At 35.0% G+C, this 19960-nt stretch overlaps 2 pseudogenes; both read left to right on the plus strand.

The window, feature by feature from the left end:
- The first annotated feature begins 777 nt into the window (after window positions 1-777).
- On the plus strand, window positions 778-14721 carry LOC145822161 (putative receptor protein kinase ZmPK1; annotated as a pseudogene).
- Window positions 14722-14905: 184 nt separating this feature from the next.
- LOC114321161 (putative receptor protein kinase ZmPK1) lies at window positions 14906-16371 on the plus strand (annotated as a pseudogene).
- Window positions 16372-19960: the final 3589 nt, after the last annotated feature.

Raw genomic sequence — 19960 nt, forward strand, 5'->3', positions numbered from 1 at the left:
GTTTTTTTTTTAAATTTAAATTTACGTGATATTAGACATGTGAGTTTCTATATACATATCTATAACTAAAATTCTAATGAAAGATATTATTTATTTTTTATTTTTTATTTTTTATATAACAATTGGGAAAGGAAGTAAGAAGACTTGAATAGTAAGAACGGAGGTGAAGGGAGGTGCCACATATTTACTTATTTATTCCAAAATTATGAAAATTTAAGAATAAATATTTGGAGACTTTTGACATAATAATTACATTTGCTTATATATATATAGTAAGTATAGATATAGATAGATGATTAAAATATAATTTTTCCATTAGTTTTATTTAACAAAAATAAACACATGATTAAGATTAAAAATAAATCAAAGCATTAGGCATTTAAATTGACAAAATTAAAAATTAAAAATCTATTTTATTATAAGGGATATTTTTTTTTTGTATTTTTTTTTAAATTTATTACTTTTGGTCTTTTTGAGAGAAAAACAGCACTAGTGCAGTGTCTGGTATAAAACAAACAATAGTCGAACACCGCTAAATAACTTTCTCCATTTAATGACCTTTGCGTGTGCAAAACATTACATGGAGTTGATCTCTATATATACAACTACTTACAACTCCAAGAAGAATAGAATACTAAGCACTAGATGATGGGTATAACAATTTTGATCCTCTTCATTTTGTTGATCCTGTCACTCCCATCCTTACGTTATGTGGAGCTGATCTCTATATATACAACTACTTACAACCAAGAAGAATAGAATACTAAGCACTAGATGATGGGTATGCCAATTTTGATCCTCTTCATTTTGTTGATCCTGTCATTCCCATCCTTTTCATTTTCAACACCAAATACATATGGCTTAAGTAAAGGCTCATCGCTCTCCGTGGAGAAGCCAAGCCATGTTTTGATTTCACCCAGTGGTGTCTTCTCAGCTGGCTTTAACTCTGTTGACGACAATGCTTTTTGCTTTGCGATATGGTTTAGTGAACCAATGTGTGATAGGAGTCACACCATAGTTTGGATGGCCAACCGAGACCAACTTATTATTGGAACAATCTTCTATGTAAAATAAATAACTTGAAACAAATCAAACAAATAAAAATAAATTACTTACAGAATTTACTTTACCGAATCAAATAAATATTTAAAAGATCAAGTCGAGTGTGTGATACTCTGTTCTTAAGACAGATTCGCCTCGCTACGGTGCTTACGGATAAACGGCGTCTATTTCCCAAGATACAATGATCTTCATAGATTGTAGAAGCACTCCAAACAATCTGTACGATGAACCAAACCTGTGTTCTGTACTCTCAAATATTTCTCCTAAAAATAATATGAAGAATAGATAATACAAAAGAGCAAAAGAGCAAAAACAGGAAGAAAGACAAATTTTCTAGATGGCAAACTGCTGGAAGATGATATCTATTTATAGGCAACCAGGTGGTTGATGGAAAGAGCCGAACATGTACAAAAGGAATGACCAGATCTATTTTCAAACTAGAACAGGTGCAAAACAGTTTTAGATCTGTTGGAAACTGTTGGGCAGTTTTAAACTTGTCCGAAACTGCTGGGCAGTTTTCAAACTGTTAAGAGCAGTTTTAATTTATTGGAAATTGGACCGGAAAGGCACTGTATGGACAGGAAAAATTGAATTCAAATTTGGTACAAAATTTGAAGTAATTTCGTTAAGAATTTGAAAAAAATCAAATAAATTTTGTCCAACAAATTAATATTAGAACCGACCCGACTCACAACCCACACCCGTGCCCGACACAGCCGTTAAGACGGACGGACGGACGGCGGCAGCGGTGCGTGCGCGTGTGTGGTGGTTTGAGGCAAAGGTCATATTGTCCATAACTCATTCTTTCTACAAACTTGGGGTGCCCATTGGGGCCCAACCCAAGTGTTGCCACCTAGAACTTATATACACACATAAGTTTTCTTAAGTTTCCAATATGGGACAACCATTACAAGGAAACCTACATTTTACTTCTTTAATTGTCCATTCCACGAACTCGAAAACGACGTCAACTTCCTATTCACTCATAAATAGTTTTGATTAACCATCTTTACCGTGTGACTTGCCATGCAGCAAGGAACACATCACCTCTTTGGACCTACCTCAAAAGACGAGTGGCATCCACTCAAATTTGGATTCAAAGTTGGCCCAAAGTAAGCCTATAAAATCATAATGAATTTGACAGAGAGAAAATGCAACAACATGATCTAATTATAGAGAGTACAGAAATTGGAAATATTCTGCAAAGGATATGTAGCTTTTGGCTTTAAACCTTCTCTTGTGAGACACTATCGGATTTACTAGCTAACCAGTGAACATGATGTCATGAACTGTTCAACCATTTGTATAAACCAAAATGATAGAACTCACATAGCATATTACTAGACATAGTTTAGTTCTCACTATTGTGTTGATTGTGGCCCTGAACAACCTGGTCTTTTCTGAGTGCTCTAGAGAATTATAGCCCTTCACAAATCTCATAGAACAGCCCAGCTCACACTCATATAGGTGATTCTTATAAAGAGTATCTTGCCATACTCCACTAAGTATTCTTAGATATAAGAATCATTAAAATTATTTACTTAATCTAAAACACTACAGACATCACTATTTCATCATAGAAATGGGTAGGAGTTTGATTCTCTAGTGATCCTTATGAGTCATACAGTTGTCCCTTTGAACATAGATCTTGGGATTCCCAGTCAACTAGGTTGGGTTTCTGTTGTGGTAACTCTTATTTAATAGGCTTAAGTCCCATTCCCCTCGATGAATTCTCAACTAACTCTCTTGCTAACCTTTTGGTTAGTGGATCTGCTATATTGTCTTTAGACTTCATATATTCAATGGAAATAATTCCATTAGAGAGTAGTTGTCTCATAGTGTTATGTTGACGACGAATGTGTCGTGACTTATCGTTAGACATATGACTCTGTGCTCTACCTATTGCTGATTGACTATCACAATGTATGCATATAGAAGGCACTGCTTTTGGCTGCATTAGAATATCTTCAAGGAAATGACGAAGCCATTTTGCTTCTTTCCTAGCTTTATCTAAAGCAATAAATTTTGATTCCATAGTAGACCCAGCAATGCAAGTCTGTTTGGAAGATTTCCAAGATACAGCTGCCCCGCCAAAAGTAAAGACATACCCACTGGTGGATTTTGAGTCTCTGCCATCCGATATCCAGTTTGCATCACAGTATCCTTCAAGTAATGCTGGATATCTAGTATAATTTAGCCCAATGTTACGAGTAAATCGAAGATATCTAAGAACCCTTATAATAGCTTTCCAGTGTTCTACTCCCGGATTATTTGTATATCTACTTAATTTACTTACTGCATAAGCTATATCCGGGCGAGTGCAGTTCATTAAGTACATTAAGCTTCTAATAATTTGGGTATACTCTAATTGAGAAATACTTTCCTTTACATTTTTAAAAAGAAACAAATTAACATCCACATGTGTTCCAGAAAGATGATCATCATCTTTGCTGAATTTGTCAAGTATTTTCTCAATGTAATGTGATTGTGACAAAGTATAACCTTTTGATATTTTGGTAATTTTCATACCAAGTATTACATCAACAATTCCCATGTCCTTCATGTCAAAATGTTTATTCAACATTTTCTTGGTAGTTTTAATCATGTCATTATTACTACCTATGATGAGCATATCATCCACATAAAGACATACTATCACATAACCATTGTTTGTGCTTTTAATATAAACACATTTGTCTCATTCATTAATTTTAAATCTATCTGACATCATTGCCTTGTCAAATTTCTCATGCTATTGCTTTGACGCTTGTTTTAAACCATAAAACGATTCAACCAATTTACACACTTTCTTTTTTTTTTTTCCTGGAACAGAAAATCCTTCTGGTTGTTCCATGTAAATTTCATCAGCTAACTCACAATTTAAGAAAGCTGTTTTAAAATCCATTTGATGAATTTCTAGATTGTACAAAGATGTAATGGCAATTAGTATTCTAATGGATGTTATTCTAGTAACTGGTGAGTATGCGTCAAAGTAATCAAGACCTTCTTTTTGTCTATATCCTTTAACCACAAGTCTTGCCTTGTATTTGTCAATTGATCTATCTGCTTTCATTTTTTTCTTGAAAATCCACATGTACCCAAAAGGTTTACAACCTGGTGGCAAATTCACTAATTCCCAAGTGTGATTTTGTAAGATGGATTCAACTTCACTATTGACAGCCTCTTTCCATAAAGGAGCTTTAAGACTGGACATAGCTTTTTTGAAAGTTGAAGGCTCATTTTCTAACAAAAATGTTAGAAAATCTGGATCAAAAGATTTGGAGGTTCTAGCACGTTTACTACACCTAGGTACCTTTTCCTCATTTTGATCTATCTCTTGTTTTTGTTCTTGATCATGACTAGTAATAGCATCATAAGATTTTTTATTAGTACTACTCTCTTGTCCAGTCTTATTTGGAAATATATTTTCAAACAATGATGCATTTTGAGATTCAATAATAGTATTTACTTGCATTTTGAAATGTTCTGACTTATGAATCAAAAATCGATATGCATTACTATTCTTGGCATAACCAATGAAAATGCAATCAATAGTTTTAGGACCTATCTTAGTCTTTTTAGGATTAGGAATAACTAATTTAGCCAAACACCTCCACACTTTTAAGTATTTGTAGGATGGTATTCTCCCATGCCACATTTTATAAGGTGTTTGATTCACTTTCTTTCGGGGTACTTTGTTAAGTATATAATTAGTAGAAAGTATTATGTCCCCCCCACAAGTTCTGAGGTAATCCAGAACTTATTAACATTGCATTCATCATTTCTTTTAAAGTTCTATTTTTCCTTTCAACAATTCCATTTTGCTGAGGTAAGTAAGGAGCGGTGGTTTGATGAATTATTTCATAGTCTTTACAAAACTCACCAAAAGGTGATTCATAGTCACCACCTCTATCACTTTTTAGTTTTTTTTAATTTTATTACCAAGTTAATTGTCAACTTCATTGTTAAATTGAATGAAAGTTTCCAAAGTTTCATCCTTGGTTTGAATTAAATAAACATAACTATATCTAGTATAGTCATCTATGAAAGTGATAAAATATTTTTTCTAACCTCTAGTTTGTATTGATTTAAAATCACAAATGTTACTATGAATTAATTCAAGTGCTCCGTACTTCGTTCAATTGAATGAAAAAGAGTTTTAGTTAATTTTGTCTCAACGCAAATTTCACATTTATGATTTAAATCAATGTCAAATTTAGATAAACATTTTATATTAATTAATCTACACAAAGATCCATAATTAACATGTCCTAGTCTACCATGCCACAAATTTGAAGACTCAAGCAAGTAAGAAGAATATGTATTTTTATTAATAACAAAGGGTACAATAGTCATTACATTTAGTTTGAAAAGGCCTTTAGACATGTAAGCTTTCCCTACATACATCCTGTTTTTGGTAAGTACAAATTTGCCACTTTCAAAAACTAGCCTAAACCCATTTTTTTACTCAACAGAGATTCGGAGACTAGATTCTTGCGAATGTCCGGTACCTGCATCACATTGTTGAGAGTGAGTTCCTTTCCAAATGTCATCTTTAGAATAATTTTTCCTTGTCTTTCAACTTTAGAAGTCGAGGAACTGCTGTAGACCGCCCCGAACTCCGCTTCGCGAGCCCCTCTTTCGGAGAAGGCGCGAATTGCGTTCTAGCTATTATAGTTCGGACTCCTGTCACAGTTCTGAATCTAATCTCACAAAGTGCAATGTAAGACTAATAAATCACCAAAGAGTCCAAATCCGACAAATCATTTTGGAAAATCAATTTTAATCAAAAAGTGCCAAACATGGATTGTTTTGCTAGATTTCAGAGTCGCCACCTAAATATTTTGTTTTTGGAAAATTTAAGAAACCCTGACTCGTGCCAAAGGCAACGTGTCCATCATCACCAAAGTTGCCTCGGCTCGGGAACTTGGGTACGAGAGGGGAAGGTCCTGAAATGAGCGCTCTCGCTTGCCCGATCAAAGATCGACCTCTACTAACATGATATGTTGTTTTTGAAAACACATGCGTTCTTATTCTAGTTATTAATCCAACCTGACTATGTGATGCGCACAGCATACAAGTATAGATTAAATCACTTAATTTGGAACAAAACATCTAATGTTTGTTTTTCAAAAATGGTTTGAAAGTGCTACTCGCAAGTAGGATAAAATGCGGATTTGCCACCAAACAAGGTGGACTTAAAACATGATGATTTTGCCACCTTCAAGTCGGCTTAAAACTCACAATTGATGAATTGTCCCAATTCAAGCAATGAAGCTTTCATCCACAGGCATTCATGCAGTTATAGCAATTAAGCAAATAGACTCATGGCAAGCATGCTATCATCGCAACACTTACATACATGCAAGTATGCTAAAGCATAAACACTTACAGTGTACTCCGAGCCAAAACAGAAAGCTAGTTAGAAATCATGTATGTTCCTAACTATGTTAAGATGCCTAACGCAACACATGCAAAATGCAGCTAAATAGGCTCGGCTATCTAATCATGACATATGATTCAATTTGATAACATGTTGTTGATCATGTATTCAAGAAAGCGTATTGAAATACGATGCAGTTTGAATGATGCGCCGAGCCCGGTGCATGCAATACGAATGAATGATGCACGCATGCAAAGCATAAGTATGCTAATTTAAACATGCCCTAAACTAACCATCAAAAGCTGATAAGTAAAAAGGAGAAAGAAATGGGGGTTGAAAAACATGCACACATGCACGCACCCTTATTACAACATTTGTGCCCTCTCAACGGAGGGTTTGAATAAAATAAGCTAAGCTAGCTACGCTAAGCTACTTATTACAAACCAATTAATTAATTAACTTAGCTAATTAATTACAACACAATTGAATAACTAACTAATCTAAACTAATTAGTTACAAACTGAATTAATTAATTAAACACTTAACTAATTAATTACAAAAAAAGTCTAAGCTAACTAGCTGATTAGCTAAGCAATTTAAATGAACGGCCTCGGGAAGCAAGGGATGCATGCATGCTTGGTTTGCCTCGCCCGGGAAATGCCTTGCCTTGCCATAAGTTGTCTCTTTTTGCACTCACGGTGACCTCAGAACATCGAACGCACTTTCAGGTTGCATCTGCCTCAAAACAAGAGCATTCTAGAAAATTTTGCTGCAAGTGGCCGGCCGGCCACTTGCCACTTCCTTTTCCAGAACCTCAACTTTGCTGCAACAGAGATCAACAAAGGCACAACAATGCATTTACAAAGAAATGTGCATGCAATTACTCTCCTTATCATTTCTCAAGCTCAAAGGAGCGTAGCACTCGACTCTCAAGCCACCAATCATGTATCTCAATGCATGATGGCCAAAGAGTCAAGCCCGCACAATATTGATGAATGCACAAACAACACATAAGAGCCGCCGCCTCTATCATGCATGATCAAGAGGGTTGACAACCAAGAAATAAGGCACGCTTCATCACTTTGAGTATGAAATGCCCCTCTTTTCTCGTGTTTGGATTAATGTCCGATCTAAACACATGCAATGCAACACAAACATGTTATCTTGGCATGTTTTACTTTAATTCATTTTGTTTACTCATTTTAGATTACCGATAAGTCTTTTAACCGGTTAAGTCCAAAAGTGAGAGTCCTCTAATTTTGAAAGAGAATCTAAGCCACAAGCACCTTGAGCATGGAAGAAGCTTCATGCCGTTTGTTAGTAGAAACCCTCAAGAGAAGGCTAGAACCATTAGGCATGAACCTCAATTCCATGTTCAAGCCGACAAGGGGCTTAAGATTACTTTCAAAGCGAATAAGAGAGTGGAATAATGGGATGTAATGACACATATTTCAGCATTGAAATAGCATGCTAAATGACATCAAAGCATGAAAATGATGCATGTAAAGCATACTCGGAGTCGAAAGCATTGAAGCTAACAAAGAACATAACACTATAGGCATACAATACTAAGCCTAAATGACCACACTAACCCCGGACAGAGGTTAAACATGCCAAAATAGTGGCCTAAACATGCTGAAATGGAAGCTCAAAAAGCAAGAGAAGCATGCACACATGTTGGCCTATAAGCACGGCATAATACACAACCCTCAAAAGCTATGAAGAAGCGAAGTATATGAGAGTGTGATTACACTATATACACTGAAATTACATGCCAAATGGTGCCATACCATGCAAACATCACATGCACAACATGTTAAAGGCCCCAAAACTCAAAGCTAGTCAAGGCCCTTTACACTACAACCATACTAAGAAATGCTCAAATGACCCTAACCATTCAAAACAGATATAAGGCAGGTCAAAATAGTGGCAAAAACATGCTAGACTTGTAGCATAGGTGGCAAGAAAAATAAGCTCATGTATTGGCTCACAAACAAGGCACGATGCTCAACTTCTCAAAAGCATTGAAAAAGTGATTTAAGTGGAAGTATGGCAAAGATATAAGCTCTGAATTTACCTACCAATGATGCCATATCATGCACACATCACAAATAAGGCATGCTAGGGGTCTCAAAATACAAGACTAGTGAAGCCATTTGCACTATAGCTATACAAAACAAAGCTCATATGACCAAGAAGACTCAAAATAGTCTTAAAACATGTCAAAAAATTATCAAAAATGTGCTGGAATGGAGCTAATACATGCTAAAATAATAGGCTACAACATCAAGCATGTTAAGCTAATAAGCATGATTTGCACTACAAGTACAAAATGCAAGCAAGAAGTGGCCAAGCCAGCCAAAAATAGAGTTTAAGCATGCTAAAACAAGAGTAAAAGCATGTGGGAGCATAGCCAAAATAAGCTAGAATGATGAGCCAAAGTACCAAGCATGTAAGGCTAAATGGCAAGATTACACTACAGGTGTAAAAAGCATGTAAGAGGTGACTCAACCAAGTCAAAACAGAGTTATGCCATGCTGAAATAAGCCCAAAAATAAGCTAAGAACAGGCCAACAGATGCTAGAAAAACAAGCTAGAAAAACATGCTCACTAATTAGGCCAACAAGGCATGGAAACAAGACAAAAGGAGGGGGGACTACCCCCTCCCATTTTGGACCTCAAAACCACCTTTCCACCATTGAAATTCCTCAGGAATTTAGTGGTTTAAAGGCCAAGAAAAGATGGTTTCAAAAGCCTAGAAAGTTGGCTTAAAAGGCTTTACAAGCCAAAGAGCGAAGGGAGAGACAATCCCCTAACACAAAATATGCCTAAACCATCATTTTTAGGACTGAAAAACAGAGTTTTCTTCAGTTCAAAACCAAGCCAAAAATAGTTTACAAAGGTGGTAAAACAAGCATGCAAAACAAAGGTTTAAAGGGACAAGTGCTTACCCTTGAAGCATAGTAGCAAAACAGGTGCAAATCTGAGCCAGAACCACCTTTTGGAGCTCAAACAAGGCTCCAAAGAATCTCAACCCAATGGTGATCAAGTATGATCAAGGATGCCTAGGCAAAGGAGAGGTATATCTCCAAGTATATCTCTTGCATGCACACAAGGGCAAGAGGGAGAGCAAACTAGAGAGAAAAGTTGAAATTTAGCTCTAAAATTCATAAAGAGAGAGAGAGATTTTAGTGTGAGAAGCTCTCCCAATTGCTCAAAATGTTATCCTCTTGCAAAATGAGTGATATGGCTTTATATATAGCAAGAATAGAGCTTTGGTCGAAATATCTAAGTTTGGAAATATCTGGAGCAATGCACAATAGCTGGAGGAAAAAGATTTGCAAAAAAAATGAATTTTTTGAAAAAGTGGCCGGCAGGCTACTTTAACTGGCCGGCTGGCTACTTTTCTGGCCAACAGCAAAAATCTACTCTACAGGTCAAACTTCAAATAGGCATATATCCTTCATTTGAACTCCTTTTCAGGTCATTCTTGTGTCCAAATTGAAGTCCCGGAAGTAAGCGTTCCAATGGCCGAATCCTCATATCAAAATTCTAACTGTGCAAAAAGTTATGCCTGTTTTGGTGAAGCCGCTCAGTTTCGATCCTTCTCGGATTCATGCCGAACTTCTCTCAAACTAGTTTTTTTCTCTCCTCTCCTCTTTTATTCAACTCCAAACCCCTAAACAAGGTGTTTTGAAATTTTTTTCAAAGATTTCATTTCTCTTTCATTCATTTCCACTTTGCCCTTGCTCGGTTTACCGAAAAGCGCGGCATTTAACAAAATGCGAGCGTCGGAACATCGTAGGAACATTTTCAAAAACTATTTTGAAAGAGAGGGTTTCAAGGTCTAAAATCTTTTGATCAAGATCGTTTTGGTCCAAAAGGGGCTATGAAATTGGGATTTGACTCTCTTCCTGCTGAAGAAATTAACCCTTTGGCACTGCACAACTTTCATCACCAAGTAAACAATCAGTAGCACCCAAGTCTTAAGGGCGGTAAAAAATGGGGTGTCTATAATTGCCCATAAAAAGTTGTTCACCATTGTCCACTACAGAATAAGATGTGAACATCTTTTTGTCGGCACAAATGTGGCGAGTAACACCAATGTCCACCTACTAATCTTTAGGATTTTTGACAAGGTTTACCTCGGAAACAATTACAGAAAAATTTATGTCATCTACACCATTGAATTTTTTTTTCACTTCGGTCATATTGGCTTGAGCAAGCTTCTTGCTTGATCTTCTTTTGCCTTTGCGTTTGCTACGGCAATCTTTGGCCCGATGTCCCTCTTTGTCACAGATGTAACATTTTCCATTAAACTTATACTTCTTATTTTCCTTTCCTTTAGAGCTTTGTGCGGAACTTTCTCCAGAATACTTTCGTTTCTTTGCTTTGGAAGCATGTTCCACCATATTTGCCTTAGACTCCATTGGATGCTTACCAGCTCGTTTCTCTGAATTGCGATTATCATCCTTAATCCTCAAACACACAATCAATTCTTCCAACGTCATTTCTTTGCGCTTGTGTTTGAGGTAGTTCTTGAATTCTTTCCAGCTTTGTGGTAATTTTTCAATTAAGGCAGCAACTTGGAAGGATTCACTGAGGGATATGCCTTTTGCATGAATGTCATATGTAATGAGTTGGAGATCTTGAACTTGGCTGATCACAGCCTTAGAAATCAACCATTACAAAGTTCAAAAATTTGCCTACCACGAATTTCTTCGAGCTAGCATCTTCCGTTTTGTACTTTTTCTCCAAAGACTCTTAAAGTTCTTTTGCCGTCTTGATAGGACTATAGACATTGTATAATGTGTTGTCCAGTCCATTCAAGATGTAATTCTGGCAAAGGAAATCAGCTTATTTCCAAGCATTGACAGCAGCAATTACTTGTTGGTCGGTTTCATCCTCTTTTAGAGTAGGAGCATTTTCACGGAGAAAATGTGTCAGGTTGAGAGTAGTAAGATAAAACAACATTTTCTGCTACCATCTTTTAAAATTAGTTCCTAAGAACTTCTCTGGCTTTTTACTGTGATTCACTGGTACAGTCATAACACGAGGAGGGATAGGAGCAATTGTAGTCACCATACCAGTACTTGTTTGAGCATTAATTTCAGTAGCCATGAATTCTAAATTATAAAACAAAATTATAATTAGAATTTTATACTACATAGAAAATTAAACCAAAAACACAGAATTTAATTCTATAAAAATAAAAAAATAAAAATTGTAACTTTTATTTCCAATTAATTTGAAAATAAAATATTTATTTAAACAAATTAATTCCATACAGAAAAATATTTCTATAACACTTCAAATATTAAAATACTGAAAACAAAATTTTAATTAACGAAAACTCATAAATTATTTCTGAAAATTAAAATTAATTTTTGACCAACTTTACAAATAAATATTCTGAATTGTTAATGACTATAAGTATATTACTACTAGTTGTCAAAGAAAATAAACAGTATATTACTACTATTTTTCAAACAGTATATTACTACTATTTATTTTTCCAATCAGAATATTATTTTGTAAATCCACAAAAAATAATTTCTGTAAGAAGAAGAAAAGAAGAAAATGAAACAAACGAAAAATTCTGTTAAAACAGAATAATTCGAATCTGTCTTAAGATTGTTGGAACAATCTTCTACATAAAATAAATAACTTGAAACAAATCAAACAAATAAAAATAAATTACTTACAAAATTTATTTTACCGAACCGAATAAATATTTAAATGATCAAGTCGAGTGTGTGACACTCTGTCCTTAAGGCAGATTTGCCTCGCTACGGTGCTTACGGATAAATTGCGTCTATTTCCCAGGATACAATGATCTTCACAGATTGTAGAAGCACTCCAAACAATTTGTGTTCTATACTCTAAAATATTTCTCCTAAAAATAATATGAAGAATAGATAATGCAAAAGAGTAAGAACGGGAAACAAGATAAATTTTCTGGATGGCAAACTATTGGAAAATGATCTCTATTTATAGGCAATAGGTGGCTGATAGGAAGAGCCGAACAGGTACAAAAGAAATGAACAGATCTGTTTTCAAACTAGAACAGGTGAAAAATAGTTTTAGATCTGTTGGAAATTGCTAGGCAATTTTAAACCTGTCCAAAATTGCTAGGCAGTTTTTAAACTGTTAAAAGCAGTTTTAATCTGTTAGAAATTGGACCGAAAAGTCACTGTATGGACAGAAAAAAATGAATTCAAAGTTGGTACAAAATTTGAATTAATTTCATTAAGAATTTGAAAAAATTCAAATAAATTTTGCCAAAAAAATTAATATTAGAACTGACCCGACCCATAACCCACACTTGCGCCCAGCATAGCTTGTCTTGGCTGGTCGGATGGACGGACGGCGGCGGCGCGCGTGCGTGTGTGGTGGTTGAGCCAAAGGTCACATTGTTCATAACTCTTTTCTTCTACAAACTTGGGGTGCCCCTTGGGGCTTAACTCAAGTGTTGCTATCTAGAACTTATATACACACATAAGTTCTTTTAAGTTTCTAATGTGGGACAACCATTAGAAGGAAACCCACATTTTACTTCTTTAATTGTTCATTCCACGAACCCAAAAATGACGTCAACTTTCCATTCACTCATAATGGTTTTGACGAACCGTCTTCACCGTGTGACTTGCCATGTAGCAAGGAACACGTCACCTCTTTGGACCCACCTCAAAAGATATGTGGACCCACTCAAATTTGGGCTCAAATTTGGCCCAAAATAAGTCTATAAAACCATAATTCCAACACCTATTAATGGAAGACTATCTAAGATCCCGCTCCTTAAAAATGTCAATGTCATCTTGACAGATGCTGGCTGACTCAATGTTTTTAGTTCAATTTCTACTAAACGACACTGGTAACCTTATTCTTCTTATTTCTGAGGGTTTAATTCTTTGGGAAATTTTCAGTCACCGACTGATACTCTTCTTCCCTACCAACCACTCACCAGAAATACAAAGCTTGTGTCGTCTCGAAGCCAAACTAATTATTCTTCTAGTTTCTACAAGCTCTTTTTCGATGACTGATGGGTCATTGAACACACCAAAATTAAACACTAAACTATACCAAATTCTTTTAGAATAATGGGAAGTCCATGTATCGGTCCACAAGGACAATTGTGAAATTAAACTAATTTAACTGTTAAATTCCTAAATTAATTTTGATGAAAAGATTGATTGATCATAACCTAATTTAATAACGAATAAATTAAACTAAATAATTAAATTATCACTTATAAATAAAATTGGATTTACTGAATTGGGGAAAAACCTAGGGCAAAGAGTCCACCACTAGTCACGTAAATAGGGTTTTCAAATTGAAAACAATTATGTTATGGTTCGAACAGAATAATGCTTCGTAACTACAAGTTCAAAGCATTTAACAAGAAAATCTTCACGTTCAATGTACGAGCGCGAACCATCTTAAGTAGTACGAATCGTTCACTCTAAACTAAGGTAGTGATACGACTCGTCTCTCGTTGTATGATTCGTCTCATACCTTGAATGTGAAAGAATAGAAAACTCTTGTATGGAAAACATTCAACAATCACAGAAAGCCGAATATTTGAAGAAATAATGGAAAAAATATATACGAAACTTCTAAAACTCCATACAAGTGTTCAAACCTTTACATAATTGAAAATCAAAAAGAAAAACCTATTACATGGCTAGGGTTTCATCAAAACCCTAGAAAAGGAGACTAGCCACTCATGGTGGAGTGGAACGAGATAGATGGAGAAGAAGCCACCATGGGAGACATGCTTGAAGCTTCAAGTTCCTTTTCTTTTCAAACCCTAGCCTCCCTTTCTTGACAAAACAACTTCAGAACCCTAATCCAACCTTTTTCTTGCCCTTTTATCCTTCTGGTCTCTTTCCAAATAGGTTTAAAACATCTGGCACGTTTTCCCAGAAAAAGTCAATGCACGTGCGAGAAAGTCAACTCTCTCCAAATTCTATCTTTTTGCCTATTTTATGCTCTGACTATGTACAATCTAATTAACATTCAACATACATAAAGTATATATTTTGACAAGCAAATGAAGTGAAGAGATCCTAATTAACAACCTCAATGACGTACAATTCGGCCTTAATCAACGACTTAAAAGTCCTCCGTCTTCTCTATGTTGGCCTGACCTATCTAACATGTATTGGTCGGACCCATCACTAAACAGTTGGGAGACTGGAAGGTCTAGTTACAACAGTAGGAGAATTGTTGTATTCAACTTCTCGGGCCATTTCAAATCAATCGATGGTTTTTGATTCACAATTGCATATTCTAGAATTAGAATTCAGAGACGATTAACCATGGATCACGATGGCAACATTCAAATGTACAGTCTAGATGAGAAAAGCAAAATTTGAAATATGACTTGGCAAGCCAAATCTTAGCTGTGCAAGATCCGTGGTATCTGCGGACCCAACAGTTTGTGTACTTCTGTTCCCCATGAGAAATCTGGTAGGAGATGCTCTTGTATACCAGGGTACAAGATTAAAAATGAGACAGACCAATCTCTCAGATGTGAGTGAAATTTCACTTTCTCTTGCAACGATAGTGAGGTTGGTTTCCTCCAGCTTCCTCATGTTGAATTCTGTGGCTATGATATTAGGTTCGATAGCAATTATACCTTCAAGAGGTATGAGAATGAATGCTTGCAAAGCTGCAGCTGCTATGGGTTTCAATACAAATTTAACCAAGGTATTGGTTTTTACAATTACTACTGCAAGACACTATTGTTTAATGGATATCGCTCACCAAGTTCTCCAGATTCCATATATATAAAATTGCTGAAAGCTTCACTCTCATCCTATGCAAAGCTTGTGAAAAAATTCAAGTTAGATTGCATGCGTCCAATTAGTTATAAGAAACCCAAAGAACATGGGATTTTGTTGTTCATGACTTGGTTTGCTGAGCAATTGGAGGGATTCAGATTTTTTGCATTTGTTTTGTAAAATACATATTGTATTGAACCCGTAAAGATTTGGGCACAACTACACAAAGTTACCTTCAAGCCGTGTCTAGATTTAGAAAATTCACATACGATGAGCTAAAGAAAGTAACACATCACTTTGGGGAAGAGATTGGAAGAGGAGATAGTGGTGTGGTATACAAGGGTGTATTATTTGATCATCAGGTGACTTAATGAAGCTAACCAAGGAGAATCAAAATTATTGGCAAAGGTAAGCATCATTGGGAGTGTTAACCACATCAACTTGATAAAGATCTGGGGATATTGCGTAGAAAGGAACCATTAGCTTTTGGTGTATGAGTACATGGAGCGTGGGTCTTTAGCAGAAAATCTTACTTCCAATACCTTTGATTGAGAGAAAATGTTTGATCTTGCGATTGGCTCTGCTAAAGGTTTGGCCTATTTACATGATAAGTGTTTGGAGTGGGTTCTCCACTGTGATGTAAAGCCTCAAAACATTCTTTTAGACTCTAATTACCAGCCAAAGGTTGCAGATTCCAGTCTCTCTAAGCTATTGAACAGAGGCGGTCGACAAAATGTTAGCTTCTCCAAAGTTAGAGGAACAAGAGGTTACATAGCTCTAGAGTGGATGTTCAATCTCCAAATCACATCCAAAGTTGATGTTTATAGCTACAGAGTTATGGTGTTGGAGATGGTTAATGGAAAGAGTCTGATGACAGATCCTTAGACCTTTGACAACTTAGTGGAGATGAAACAAAAAGGGTTGGTTAAATGGGTAAGAAAGAAAATGAATGAAAGTGATGCAAAGGAGTCCTAGCTTGAAAAGAACATAGACCCAATGATGAAAGGAAGATATGATGCAAGTGAGATGAAAATATTGGTTGAAGTGGCCTTGTAATGTGTAGAGGAAGAGAAAGATGCAAGACTAACCATGAGTCTGGTAGTAGAGAGGCTTCTACACTGTGAGCGAAGTGATTATTAGAAAAAGAAAAGGCCTTAAGAAAATAAATAAAGATTATTAACAAAGGCAATGGTGAATAAAACATTTCCAGGAAGTTGCAATGAATAAATTGAAGCATCTCTAAATGTAACAAACACCAATGTCTCTCCCAAGCATTTTAAAATTGGTGATGAGCTCTTGGGTTGAGAGGTTGCTTTTCACCTAAACTGTTGAATTATGGGAGTTTTGTTTTGTAGAGTCTAGCCCTTTTTGGTTTCCTCACTAGTTGCATCTTGGAGCTACATGCTTTTGGTGTTGGTGTCTATTGCCCATGTAGACCTTGCATTTAGCTCTTTGTATATCAATTCCTTTCCGTAACAAAATAAATAAATAAAAGGGGTAGGGGATAAAATAGTTGATTTATTAATAGTGCATTCAACAAAATAAATAAATAAATAAAAGGGGTAGGAGACAAAATAGTTCATTCATTAATATTGCATTCCCTTCTGAACAAATCGTTTTGCTTTTGACTTTTATCTAATTTTTAAAAGATGTTATCAATTGAATTAAATTAAAACGATATGAAAAATTAAAGGGTTAAAATACAATTCAAATTACAATAACTAAATTAACATGAGATAAATTACAGAAATTGAATAAATTGCAAATCTTCAACAATAACAATAAATGACCTGATTGGAAATTGATTATTTTAATTGACTTTTTAACTTTTTACAAAAAAAAAAGTACAAAAAATAGAGAGTGATGTGACAATTTGTAGTAACTTTTTGGCTACAAATCTAACTCCCTAAACAGGAACAACAAGAACTAATTTGAATATTCTCTCAAACAGTATTGAGTACAGACCACAAAGTGTCTATCAAAACTGGCCTTATGTTTGATAGCATAATAACTTTTATGTCTATTTTGAGTTTGATTATTTTTTTGAATCTGGAATGCCTGATCAATGGTTTTGTATTTATTTCAATAGACACCAAACTAAAAGGTACCTATTGGAATGTAAAGGCACCTATTGGAATGTTTGTATCTATTTGAATAGACACCAAACTAGAAGGTACCTATTGAAATATAAAGGCACCTATTTGAATGATTGTATCCATTTGAGCTGACACCTCTGTGTCTATAAAAACTCTAGCAGGTAACAACTTTTACTTACTTCGAAACCCTCAATATCTCTCTCAGAATAGAACTATTTAATTAGGATTTCATAGGAAATTCACCAACTTTGCTAGTTGTCAATTTTTATCCAAAAGGCTTGTTGTGTCCTGTAAACGACTTTGCTTGCAACCCACCAGCAAACTCAATTGACTGAGGGGCAAATTACATTCTAAAGAAAGTTTCTTTAGATACGCCTCAAGCCAACCAATTTTGTTCTTATTGTTTTTTCTATCCTAACAATTGTTGAGACATGTTTGATAGCATAATAGCTTTTGTGCTTATTTTGAGTTTGATTAATTTTTGAATCTGGAATGCCTGATCAATGGTCTAGATTAAAAAAAGTTTTAAATGGAGGGTCTAGATTAAAGTTGTCAATAGATGTGCTACTTACAAACTAAAAGGAACCTATTGGTATGTTTGTATTTGTTTGAATAAACACCAAATTAAAAGGTTCCTATTGGAATGTAAAGGCATCCATTGGAATGTTTGTATCTATTTGAATAGATACTAAACTAGAAGGTACCTATTGGAATATAAAGGCACCTATTGGAATGGTTGTATCCAACCGACACCTTTGTGTCTATATAAACTCTAGCAGGCAACAACTTTTACCTACTTCAAAACTCTCAACCTCTCTTTCAGAATAGAAGTATTTAATTTGGATTTCATAGGAAATCACTAACTTTGTTGGTTGTCTTTTTCATCCAAGGCTTGTTGTGTCCAGGGAACGCTTTTGCCTGCAACCCATCAACAAATTCAGTCAAGTGGAGGCAAATTACGTTCTAAAGAAACTCTCTTTAAATATGTTTCAAGCCAACAAATTTGTTCTTCTCGTTTTTTCTATCCCAACAATTTTAGAACATAATTTTGATCTGTACTAAACAATGGAGATCAAGAAGAATTCAATTTCAATCAAAATGATGGACGACGATTTAGTTAAACTTGATCAGTTCGATGGACGCAATTTCACCTGCTGAAAAGACAAGATGATTTTCCTCCTTACTGCAATGAAGGTATACTACATTCTGGATCCAAATCTTGAATCAATTCTAGAACCCAAAGATGGAGAGGTTGCAAGTCTTAAAAAGAGAAAGATGAAGCGCGCTGAAGATGATTTGTTCTATCGAGGACATATTATGAATGCATTTTTAGATTGTCTCTACAATTTTTATAAAGAAGTTAAGACTGCAAAAGAAATCTATGATGCGCTGGAATTTAAATTCAAGGTCCAGGAGGAAGGTACAAATAAATTTCTAGTTACATAATATTTTAATATGATCGATGGAAAAACTCATTTTAAATCAGATTCATGAATTACAAAGCATTGTTAATAAGATCTTTGCAATGAGCCTAAAGCTTTCAAAATCTTTTCAAGTTGGGGCAATTATTGCAAAACTTCCCTTATCTTGGAAAGATTACCAGAAAAACTTCTACATAAGGCATAGGACTTCTCCTTTGAGCAAATCCAAATCCACCTTTGAATTGAAGAAGAATATCACAATAGAGAGAAGAGGGGAGATGTTCAGTCTAATGTTCATAATGTTGAATCTAATAAGAATCGTGCCAACAACAATAAAAGAAGAAGAACTAAGAAGAATGGAAATTACTACAACTCGGGCAAAAAGGGACATTATGCCAAAGAGTGTCGTTCCAAAGAACATAAAACATCTGCCAATATGGTAGAAGAGGCACTGGTTGCAATGGTGACTAAAATCAACATGGCTGATACTTCTTCTGGATGGTGGTTTGATTCTGGTGCAACGGTTCATGTGTGTAAGGACAGGTTGCTGTTCAAGACATACGAAAAATTGGACAGGCAAGAGATTCAAATTGGAACCCATAATCGTGCGTAAGTTGCTGGAAAAGGTAGTGTTGATCTGAATTTCACTTCTAGAAAATTGCTGACTCTTCTTCATGTTCCTGATATGCAAAAGAATTTGGTTTCTGTTAATCTTGTATGCAAGAGAGGCTTTCAGGTTGTTTTTTAATCCAATAAGTTGATCTTGATTAAGAATGGAAAATTTGTTGGAAATGGTTGTAATGGGATGTTTAAGTTAAGTATTAATGAGAATAACACAACTTCTTATTATGTTGTTGAGTATTTTTCTTTATGGCATTGCACATTTAATTTTTAGATCCATTAAAAATTTGAGCAAATTTGGTTTGATTAATTACCATAATTCAAATTGTGATAAATGTGAAGTTTGTGCTAAGTTTAAAATAATTAAGAAATCTTTTCCAAGTGTTTCTAAAACTATTGAGATTTTAGACTTAATTCATTCTGACATTTGTGTATTGAATTGAGTTTTAACTCCAAAATGTACTTTGTCACTTTCATGGATGATTTTTCTGAATACACATATGTTTACCTTGTGAAAACAAATGATGAAGTTTTCAGTAAATTTCAAGTTTACAAAAGTGAAGTTGAAAACCAATTGAATAAGAAAATCAA

Source organism: Camellia sinensis, chromosome 3 (assembly GCF_055761805.1).
Source record: "Camellia sinensis isolate YWXY chromosome 3, ASM5576180v1, whole genome shotgun sequence".
Lineage (NCBI taxonomy): Eukaryota > Viridiplantae > Streptophyta > Magnoliopsida > Ericales > Theaceae > Camellia > Camellia sinensis.